The following is an 11,970-nucleotide window of genomic DNA, read 5'->3' as shown; positions in this document are numbered from 1 at the left end:
TTTAAAGCCCGCTGGCAGGTGGAAGAGGCGCGGCGCGGCCCTCCTACCGTAATGCCTGGAGAAGAGGCGCGGCCTGTCGCCGGCGGCGGGGCGCCCTCGCACGGCGGGGAGTGCGGTCCCCACCCGGGAGCTTCCGGGCAGACCTGGGGAACGGCGTGTTTCTTCAAGGGAGGGGGAGAGGGAGAGAGAAAGGGAGAGAGGGGGAAAAAAAGAAAAGAGAAAAGAAAAAGTGAAAAAAGATGAAAGAAAATAACATCGTCTCCAGAGCGCTGTGACCCAAGAGCACTTTCTGAAAGGGATAGGAGTGTAAGTACACCATGAATGTTATTCCCACTTGTCAAACAGATTTTATTGCAGGCAGGCTGATTCACTCCCCTCCCCCCGCCTGATTATTATTACTATTACATTTGTGCTCCCTTCCTCTTCTTTAAAAAGCAGAGTTTGCCAACTGAGCCAGTTGCTGAAAATCTGATAGTGAGGCACGTGCTGGCCATGCAGATAGCAGTGCTGGAAGCACCCTGTTGCTCCTTGGCCGGGGATGTGGCTGCATGCACCTGTCACGGCACTGAAAAACCTTTCAGGCATGAAACTTGGGGTATGAATAGCCCCATCCACAGAGCTGCAGCTGATGCTTGTCAGGGGGATTGGGAGAGCGAGGCCAGCCACTCTGTTTGGGTGCCAGGTCCTTTATAACAACTAGAATCACAAAAAGTGATGTGGTGAGCTTGGGAAAACAAAATATTGCTACTGCAGACTGGGTATTCTCTGTCAATTTCATTAGTACTTTGAAATCTAAGAATTACTGGTCAGAGAACTTTAGAAGGGTTTAGTGCAGTTAAGCAAAAATCCCACAGAGATGTGTGATAATATAATATAGGTACATTGATTTTACACCAGAACCCTTATTTCATCAGTATAATCAAACCATCTTGAAATCTTAAGACACATGCAAAGACATTTATGTCTCTCATATTTGCCCAAACTGCCTAGTTCAGATGACAGAAAGAACCATCAATAATCTTGTCAGAAAACAAGCCAAAAACAGTCACATGCACAAAATTAGAATCACCCTTCTTACTGCCACAACCCCAAAATTAGTCCTACAGTTCTGTTTTAATCTACAGATATTTGGAGAACAGCTTCTATATAACCTCAAATTAATTGATTTGTGCCATTCTGTAAATTAGCAGACGTCATGTTGAAGTTCTACCTATGTGAACTATGAACATCTTGTTAAGGAAAAGTTTAAGTTTGAATTACTGTTGGTACCATATTGAACTCTAAAAGACGTGTTCTGTGTTATGCAAGAAGCACCTTATAAAAAAGGTCATTTTTCAACTATAGTCAAGCTCTCTTTTTGAAGGGACTTTTAAAAAAAATCTGAAATTTGATTTTTTAAAGATTTCATGTTGCCTGAATTATCAAGCTTTTAAAAATGAAAATGTAGGAAGAAATAAGCCAAAGTTTTGTATTAGTTTTAAAAAAGTGTTCCTATTATAAAAAAGTTCCCCAAGTCCTACTGTAAATAATTTGAAAACAATGAAAATCAGTTACTTCTGTTGTTCCAGAGGAGCAACATTCAGAAAGTAAACTATACAATGTATCCTATGCATTCATGAATTTATGCTTTGCTCTTTGATGACCTGATTCTCATCTCCCACAGGCTCTATATCTAGGTAACAATATGTAGTTCAATGAGTTTACTCTTGAATTACAAAGATAAAAAGATATGCCTGTGTTAAAGCCACCATGTAAACCTTCAGGGTTTAAGGATTTCAGGGTTACCAGATTTGGCAAGCTAATCTGCATTTCAAGGAAATAGGTTTATTTTCAAGTAAACAAAAACATGTCCATCAAACAGTATCTAAATATTATTTTTGTCCTGAGGGACAAATCATCCATCTTCGTTTTAGAATTGTAGAATTACAGAATATTTCAAGTCGGAAGGGGCCCATAAAGATCATAGAGTGCAACTCCCTGCTCCTCGCAGAACCACCTAAAACTAAACCATAAGACTGTGAGAGTTGTCCAGATGCTCCTTGAACTTTGATAGGCTTGGTACTGTGACCATTTCCCTGGAGACCCTGTTCCAGTGTCCAGCCGCCTTCTCAGTGTAGAATCTTTTCCTAATGCCAATGTGAACTTCCCCTGATGGAGCTTCATTCTACTTCCTCCTGTCCTATCTATCACTGGTCACTACAGAGAGATCAGCACCTTCCGCTCTGCTGCCCGCCTTGAGGAAGCTGTAGACTGCGACAAGGTCACCCCTCAGCCTTCTCTTCTCCAAGCTGAACAGACCAAGTGACCTCAGCTGCTCCTTGTAAGTCTTGCCCTCGAGGCCTTTCACCATCTTGGTTGCCCTTCTCTGCACATGCTCTAACAGTCTGATGTCCTTATATTGGGGCACCCAAAACTGCACACAGTACTCAAAGTGGGGCCACACCATGGCAACATGAAGTGGGACAATCACCTCCCTTGACTGGCTAGCTATGCTGTGCTTGATACACCCCTGGATGAGGTTGGTCCTTTTGGCTGCCAGGGCACACCATTGAGTCACATTCAACTTGCCATCAACCCAAACCCACAGATCTCTTTCTGTGGGGCAGCTCTCCAGCCTTTTGTCCCCCAGTTTGTATGTATAACCAGGACTACCCCTTCCCAAGTGGAGAATCTGGCAGTTGGTCTTTTTAAATTTCATATGGCTGGTGATTGCCCAGCTGTCTAGTCTATACAGATCTCTCTGTAAGACCTTTCTACCCTCAAGGGATTCCACAGCTCCTCCTAGTTTACTATCATCAGCAAACTTGCTTAACATACATTCTATTCCTGCATTCAGGCAATTTATAAAAACATTAAAAAGCTTTGGCCCTAAAAATTGAGCCCTGGGGAACCCCACTGGTGATGGGCTGTCAGCCTGATGTGATTTACTGTAAGCCTTTGAGCCTGACCCATTAGCCAGTTTCTCACTCAATGTAATATGGACTTTCTAGCTGCATGCTGGACATTTTGTCTAGAAGGATACTGTGAGAGACAGTATCAAAAGCTTTGCTAAAATAAAAAAAAAAGAATCACATCTGCTGGTTTCTCTTGGTCAACTAGATGGATGACCTGTCATAAAAGGAAGCTAAGTTAATTCAGCAGGACTTTCCCCTTGTGAACCCATGCTGGCTGCGACCAATGACTGCATTGTCTCTCAAGTGCTTTTCAGTAATTCCCAGAATAAGCTTCTCTATAGTTTTGCCAGGCACTGAAGTGAGTCTTCCTTCTTACCTTTCTTGAAAACTGGGACAACAATTGCCAGTTTCCAGCTGACTTGGACTTCTCCAGTCTCCCAAGACCATTGAAAAATAATGGAGAGAGGTCCCAGCTCTTTCAGTATCCTGGGATGAACCCCATCAGGCCCCATAGATTTATGCACATCCAGCTGGAGCAGCAAGTCTTAAACAAGTTCAGAGTCAGCTGGGACTTTATCATCCCCCTACTCATGGTCTTCCAACATAGGGCTCCAGGGGTCCAAGGGCCCATCATCAGTGTTGAAAACAGAGGTGAAGAAGACATTAGATGTCTCTGCTTTGTCTGTGTCCCTATTTTTGAGGTGACTGTCCTCATCAAGCAATGGACCAATGTTATCTCTGGTCCTCCTTTTGCTGTTAACATATTTTAAAAAGCCCTTTTTGTTATCTTTCACAGTTCTGGCCAGCTTGAACTCTAACAAGCTTTGGCCACACAAGTTTTCCTCCTACAGTGGTGAAGAGCATCTCTGTAGTCCTCTTGTGTCACCCTGTTCTCTTCTGTCCTGCAGTGTTCACTCTTTGTGTGAGATTCAGAGCTTTTTTAATCTTTTACTTACTGTGAATCTCTAAATAAGGCCATTTAGATCAGTTTTTGTGAGCATTTTTTTTTTAAGTCCAGATAAACATATTCCGTGAGTTTAACTCCTTGTTATATCATCCTCTCAACTACTTCATTCTTTCTGTAGCCGGAAGTTGTGTGTTCAGTCCAGCAAAGCATGAATGCTTGTGCAGACAAGAGAAGAGGCTGTTCAGCCTCTTGATTAATAGGCTGTCTGTTGTCACACCATCTCATCTGCATCTCCTACTGGGTGTAACAGCCAAGGAATAAAACTTTCTTCACGTGACTCTACTCACTGAGCACTGCCTTAAAGTTGCCTTAGGCCAAACCATGGTTTTACATAAGAAATTGGATAGTGGGTGTTATGCTAAACATTTTGAAAGTAAACTGGTGATACTAAAATTATTCCACTGTGTAATTTTTCTTGACATCTTAAACCTATGAGGTCTGGAACATAGTACTGTCTTTGCCCAGACGGGTGAAAATACTGTAAACAAAACCATAGTGCCATCATGCAACACACCTACGTTTTCCAAAGATCACATTGTCAACTTGATTTTATGATCTTTGGACATATAATTTAACCAGGTAACTACTTTCCAGCCTGTAAGGTAGAATCCTTATTTTAATGGTAGTTCTTCGCAGATTTATTTCTTGAATGATTTTTGAGCCTAATCACATAGAGATCAGAGGACAAAAGTTATTAAACAGGACAACAATGGGCAGCTTGAGAAAGAAAAGGCTTTCAGTTTATGCTTTCTTTTGCTTTCCATAAAAGATGGTGCTTATTGAGGAGTGCTAGAATTCAAAATAGATAGGAACAATAAAACAAAAGCAGATTTGTTTATAGGGATGTTATACTTAAGAGATGAGACACAGCAGCTCAGGTTATTTTACATCAATTTTAATAATAATGTATCTCTTTATAATACATTTCTTTTCAATTTCTATTAAATAAAGTCTTCAAGATGTCTCAGAGTTCAAAAGTAGCTGTAATACAATCCTACAATGTACTGTAGGATTGCCATATCCAAAGGAGGCACATGTAGTCAGGCCCTCCCTCAGCTAGGGTGCTGTCCAAGATGAATTTAACTCAATTATGTTGCAAATATTAGCCCAATCCAGAGGCTGCTCGAGTGAACAGTCAGACAGATCTCAACCTTTGGCCAGCATAAAATGCTTAGCCATACTGAGCCAAGTGCTCAGATGTTGTCATCACTAGTTGCCCTTTATAAAAATTATGCTAGAAGAATATATTGGAAAGTAGCCAGCAGGTACCTAGATCCATACAAGTGTTCTGTTTCCTTGATCTATTGACAGTGTTAGGCAAATTCCTATGGCTCAGCAAAAAGGTTGGTTGATATTTAACCTGGTGTTATGTTGTATCAGACTATGGATGAGTAAGGGGCTGAAAAAAATTTCCTGGAGGACAGCCAGTTTTGTGGGGGTTGTTTTTCATAATGTAATAAAATAGCCTTTTTTTTTTTTAAGTGAGGAAACTATTCCCAATAATAAAGTATACTTCTTAAATGTTGGAAAAAAGATAATACTGTATATAATGAGGAGAAAATATTAATTTCATTGCTTATGCCAAGAAGCTGGAGACTTTGATGAATAAACCGTAAAAGATGAGGTTTTAGTAAGCTAGATCCTGAAGGAATCTCACAGTCTCAATGGAGTAAATAAGCCTTACGTGAATAATTGCTGTAAGTAGACCTTCCCTTGGAAGTATGGGCTACAAAAGTAGCAGCTTTGTCTTGTCTTCAAAGGCTGCAGAAGCATTAAAAGAGTTCCAGGTACATGACAGCACAGGGTGTGGTAGACAGGAGTCCTGCCTTTCCTGCTTTCAGCTAGTTACCTCACTAATGCCATATTCTTTGTCAAAAGCTTCTAGGAAGCAGTCATTATTTGTTTATTCAAACCAACACCCAGAGGAGGGTGAGGATGTTTGAGCTGGATGTTCATTGGTCATGCTTTGGTGTCACATTGCGTGACTCCTACCTGGGCAGGATAATGCTGAACTTCTTAAGTAGGTCCCTTAGGAGGAATGAAGATACTCTGGAACTGAAGAACTACTGCAGATGAGTAAGGTCAGGTAAACTAACAGAAGCCATTAATAATAATAATCATCAAGGTGATTATTACTCAAATCCACTAACAAAATAAAGCCTGGTACGTGCTTACAGAGCATGAGAAGTTTGGGTCATACCAACCAAAGTCAGAACTTTCATCTGGAGCAATGCAGAGGAAAGAGTGTAGGTAGTTCACCTCAAAACAGTCTTTTCCCAAATTTAAGACTGTACCCAGCTGCCGGAAAAAGAGCTGTGAAACTCTGAAATAGCTGTCAAGGGCACCTTGCCCTGACAACCTGTTACCTCAGCAGCAGCAGGAATACTGCTGTGGTGCATTGTCCTGTGTCCAAAGGCTGGTGAACAGTGAAACATGAACATGGGCGTGGAGAAAAAAGCAAGGCATTTTATTTCTGCCAGTTTTGACACATTATCTCAGTGATGTCCTCTGAAAGTAATTAATTCACTTTCCTGAGCTCCTTGCTCTAGACTGGGAAAAGAGAGCAGATTAGGAACACAGATTAGTATTTTCTTGGCTTTATTTAAAGGGAGGAAGAGAAACTGCTGCACTTGATGTTTCGCAGGCTTGTACAGGAACTCAGATGAATCAGAACTGAAGGCATACAGAGAAGGGCCAGTTTTTCAGTGTGTTCACAGCACCCTGTACTAATGCACCCCACTGGCTTCAGAGACATTAATCATTGCACATAGAGACCTTAGAAGCATATCTAAAGTATTTTATTCTTTCTTTCCTGCTTTACCCATGTGCGTACATGATTTCGTTAGCCATTACCGTCACTGGGCAAAGACTGTAGATACCAGTTATATAACCCAGCCTTTGCTTTAAAAATACAGAAAGCAATGAACTGCACCTATGGGTCAGGCTTAATATAAAAGCGTTAAAGGTTGCGGTAAGCTTTTGTCTCAGAGTTACAGTGGTAACTGTACTGATTTACATAAGGCTGTAAGCAACACTGGAGACTGTTTGCAGAATTCTGGGTAACATCCAGCATGCAGCTATCACAGCAACCTCTAAGTTCAGTGGTTTAACCTTTTTTCCCAGTTGCAAACTTCATAATATTTTCCTGTAGGAAGATATGTCGCTGTACAATAGCTTTAAATCTACTGACAGTAGTTTTTATAGTCTCCTTAGCAAAACAAGCGTAACAAAGAAACGGTTCACAGATCTCCAAAGGTTTGTGAGCCACTAGTTGAAAAACGACTTCAATGAGCTGTGTTCCCATTGCACTCATTGCCGTTCCTTTAGCTGCTGTGAAATTCATAATGTGTATCGGTTTTACAAATAAAATAAACAAGAGAACTCTAGTTAATGCAAGAGCCTTTTTTTTTTTCCTGGAACAAGAAACCTCCAACCATCCAGTTTCCCCTAGAGTTGTGCCAAAATCGTCACATCAGGCCCAAGTGTTGGATTACGTCACATCTACAACAGAAAGCAAACTAAACGTCTAGAAGCAGTCAGTTCTGCCACATAAGGAAGCAGCAGAATAACAACATTCTATGAATCATTCTCATCCTTTGCTGTTTTGACATGTTACAGAAGGAAATGTGAGAGTTGCCTAGGGGAATTTCTAAATCCTTGGATTGGCTTCTCTTCTACTATCACAGAGGCATCATAACGCAAAGCTTGAGCATAGGGATTGCTTTTGCTGTCAAATGAATGCAATTATTTTATTGCAGCACCATTTCCAGACACCATGGCTTTACTGGAGCCCTCTTTATTTTTACTGCTGACAGAGCTGGACACACACACACAAATATCAGTAGGTTTATTCTGTTAAAAATCCCAGCCTGTGTTGTGAGTTGAGAAGACAGCATCCAGTATCCACAGTGGAAAGATCAGGTGAAAAATATCTAAAGATATCTAGCTAGAGAAAACCCAAGGGGACAATTTTTCAGTCTGTCCCATACTGGTGTAGAAATGTTACCTGAAGAAGAACTTCCATGCTAGTGAAAACTCAACCACCTTTTTGAGGCCCGGAACACCAGTCTTTCCTCACATAATTCTCACATAGTGTCTTGAAGGCATCAAGTGTATTCCACCCAACTGCCAAAAATATTCTTGCATATAGCAGCAGTTTTTATAAGTACGACCTCCAATTCTTCTCGCAAGATATACTGAAGCAATAAAATCCAGCAGATTTCTCAGAAATTTCCTTATCAACTTGTAAAGAAGAGGAACAGGGAAGTTGGCTGGCAGTACAGTAGGGTAGTCTCAGAAATGATAGACTTTTTTGTTTACAGCTTACTCTAAACCCGCAAACAAATGAAACAGAAAAGGTATTTTAGAAGTTGTCCTGGGCATTTAGGAACATGTTACCCTTCCACCTTCTCAGTCTTTTTTACAATTCACTTCTTGTCAAAGGTATGTCAGCAATTTTGCATACTCAAATGCAGCCTTACTGAGTTGAGTCTTGGCCATGTGCCGTCATGTGCTTTAACACATTGAGGAGAACAGCTGCTTTGATTTAACTTTTCTTTCTACATTATCAACTTTCTACATTATTATGGCCAACAATGCAATTGTATATCTTCCTACTAAGTATAGAATAAATATTTCTCTGTAGAAAGACTTCAGAAGGTAGGTCATGAAATAAACATATTCTTGCTGATGAATCCTTCAAACTTCTCTTACTATCTCCAAGACAAACATACATGACAAAATGGTAGATCCTTGTAGCATATGATGAAAACTTTCAAATCACCTGGACTGCAGCATGAGAACTCAGTGTCTTTACATCTTTCTTCAAGTCTTTGGAGGCAATGTACATTTTATGCTGCAATTAAAGGACAGTCAATAGGCAGCATAATTTTTCAGTTAAGATTTAGACTTGCTACAGCTTTCATTGCTAACAAAATTACCTCTTCCTGTGAACAGTATGTATCCACTCCAGTAGCAGTCCCAGAAATTAAGTATTCAGAAACTTGGGAAGTTTTGCAATAGTATGTATAACTCTGTGCAGCTCAACTCAAACTGTGGTGCTTTATACTTTCAATATCACCTTTAATTATGTGATCACAGGCTTTATTTTCACCCACATCTTACCTCTTCCCATTCAACTGTTTCCTGACTCAACATCATTTTTTCTCACCCACATCCTTCAGTTTCTGCTCTCTTCTCAGCTTTCTCATTTCAGTCTTACTCTTCTTGCTCTGCTAGTCCTGAGCTCACTGCTGAATGTCTGATTTTCCTTCTGCCAGTCAAGTGTCAGTCCAAGTTCAAAAATATCCCATTTCTCCTTCTTTATCCTCTTGTACTTATAGCCCAGCTAGCTGTTGTATTCCATATTATACCTCCCAACCATTACGAACCATCATGTATGACCAGGAAGCCCTTCATTTTCCATCTCTCTCTGCTTAAACCCGGCTCCTTTCCAGATGAGTCTCCAGCACTCGTTTTCTTCAGAATCTCCTTCACTTTCCATCCAATAAGACTTTGCTCCCTCATCTTCCACCTGCCTACTTCACTTCCACTCATTCTCTCTCAGTCCTTAATCTACATCTGACTCGCAGGTTTGAAATTATTTTTTCCTTTTGTGGAATACAGTACATGTTCCTTTCCCTTACTTCCTGAAAGTCAGCATGGTGGGCTCAGTAAAAATGAAGGAGAGAGTAGTTTTCTACTTTCAGATCTGGCACCTGACTCCATATTTGGACTTGCTGAAAACAAGCATCAGAGTCTATCCAAGCAGTCACTGGTCAGCTTAATGGTGTATGTGCCTTCTCAATGCATTTGGTTGTAAGGGGATAGAGTAAAGCCCCTCTGCTCACTGAAGGTGCATAAATTGTTGAGGTGTTTAGGAGCTCAGGGTGAAGCAAGCCAGGGAGCATAGATAAGGTATCCTTTTCAACAACAATCAGGTCTACAAGGTTTGTGGGTACATTATACACATTTTACTTGGAAAGCAAGGAGGTGCTAGAAAAGTAACAAACTTTCTGAGAGGAAAAACTAATGCACATATCCAAACATTAAAAAATACACGTGGCAGTTTGTTGGTTTGATTCTTTTTCCTAGTCCTTCCCCCGTTTTCTTCTGCCTGGTGAGAAGTGTTGTATTGTTTTGTATACCTCTTGTCTTAGTTTTCACATCTCTTCTACCTCTCCTCTCTTAATCAAGGAGAAAAAAAAAAACCTCAAAACTTCCCTTGTTTTATTTCAGTAGCTGCCATGAAAATCTACTGGTTTACTAGATGTCACGCTACATAAACTTGGCCAATGTTGCTCCAGGTGGATTGTGCTCAGCAGGCCAAAAGGGTATATCAGTGCTATGACTTACTGTCCTTGACCAGCCCAGAAGACCCCTTGCAGCTTGCTTCCTCTTTTAATTATGCCAATATTATCCCAGGTTTCAGCCTTGCTATAGGAAGTGGCCAGACATCTGGTGATCTCATTGTTTTAGTACTGTGAAACAGTTTAGAGTTTATAATAGATTTGTAGAAATAAAAAACATTCTGTGGCTTTATGATTCGTGGTGTGACCCTGGAAAGAATTAAGAATAAAAGGCTGAAGTTACACCTCTGGGATACAGTGGATTATTGAGAAGTTGAACCAATTAATTTTCTTCAGAACCAGCCATTTTTACCAAATGTGTTTGCATATTAATTTGCAGATATATGTCCAAGAGGGACAGAGGTGAAGAAAAGCTGTATTTTAAGAAAGGGCTGTCACTACTGCTAGGCACAGAATTGGACTGCAGACCATGCAAAGCTATTCAGGGCTTCAAGAATTGCTAAAAGGAGCTTGTATTCTCAGTAAAGTACTCCTGGGAGTGCAGCCATTCTAATACTGTTCAGAAATGCCAAAGGAACGAAATAGAGTTAGGTTCAAGCAGAGGCCAGTTCTGGGTAAGCTGTAGAAACCACACCCTATTTTCCACCTGAAAGACCTAAATGGAAGCATCTTTTCATATTGTATTGAAATGAAGTCTGTTTACTTGGAAAATTGTAGCAAAATATTTAAATTCTGCCTAGAGCAAGAGATGAAAAGAGAAAGCATGGGAAGCGGCATCATTAGTGCAAAGAAAAGCCACAATAATAGCACATACAGTTATGCCAGTCTAACCAATAAACAAAGAGTAGTGTAAGATTCTCTTTATTAGACTGATTCATTAAGAAACATAATACTTGCAAAGCCATTCAAATTTCTGTGTTCAGCTTGGCTGGACGGAGAAACCTTTGTGTCTTTGTAAGTCAGCTGTGATGTTTTAGTACTCTCTGACACCAAGAAGACATTCAGCATCCTGAAACTGTTGTATCACATGAAACTGAGTAATGTGAAGGTGCGTATTTTCAGTTTCAGCGACAGCACAGGGAACAAACTGCTTGCTCCTATTTCTGTTGTTCCAGCAGCACAGATGTAAGGTATTCCATCCATTTGCTATGTTAAGTAGTGGAAGATAGGATTGTTCTTCTTAATGATGTATTTATCACTAGCATTATGCTAATTTTTAGACTTCAAAGTAAAAAGACTCAGGTTAGCTATATTCCTAACAGTAGAAGCCGGTCAGATATTCAAGGCAAAAATAACTCAAAGAAAAAGAATCACAGTTATAAAGGACAAAAGTACATCACCAGAGCTTACACAATCTCAACAGGAGCAAAGACATTTTACTCCCAGCCTCCATCAATTCAGTCTCTAGGGAGGGTACTCTTCTTTTTGTATGAACGAACTATTGAGGTCCGAGCTGTAAAACTCCTAGTGCAGAGAAACCATGGTAATGTAACTTGACACTGAGACACCCTAAATATATTTAGGATTGTTTTCCATCATGCAAATATCCATGTAAAATCTTCTGCACTCCATAATTTAGGTATTGTCCCCTTGCTTCTCTTTACTTCTCTCCCTGTCCCAGAAAGCTGCTGATCATTTGCAACACTACTTCCTTCTGCCATTCAACCCTTCCTCCATGCAGTGCAGCTCAATATGTCTCTGCATTCATCGTTGATCTTCCATCCTCAGAACCTTTGATTGCTCTTGCAGGAACATGGCTCCTAGGTAACAGCTGAAAAGTTTGAGAGTTTATTCTATTTCA

At 40.4% G+C, this 11,970-nt stretch overlaps 1 long non-coding RNA gene across 1 annotated transcript in view; it reads left to right on the top strand.

The window, feature by feature from the left end:
- The first annotated feature begins 217 nt into the window (after positions 1 to 217).
- Positions 218 to 11,970, top strand: part of LOC147596300 (uncharacterized) — a 57,564-nt gene continuing 45,811 nt past the window's right edge. The window contains exons 1-2 of the long non-coding RNA XR_015261493.1: positions 218 to 306; positions 2,203 to 2,320. This is a non-coding gene — a long non-coding RNA (uncharacterized LOC147596300). The remainder of the gene's footprint in view (positions 307 to 2,202; positions 2,321 to 11,970) is intronic.

The sequence above is a fragment of the Chlamydotis macqueenii genome, chromosome Z (assembly GCF_036417535.1).
Source record: "Chlamydotis macqueenii isolate bChlMac1 chromosome Z, bChlMac1.mat, whole genome shotgun sequence".
NCBI classification, from domain to species: Eukaryota; Metazoa; Chordata; class Aves; order Otidiformes; family Otididae; genus Chlamydotis; species Chlamydotis macqueenii.
Note: the sequence above shows the minus strand (reverse complement) of the source record. Positions and strands in the feature narration are given on the sequence as shown.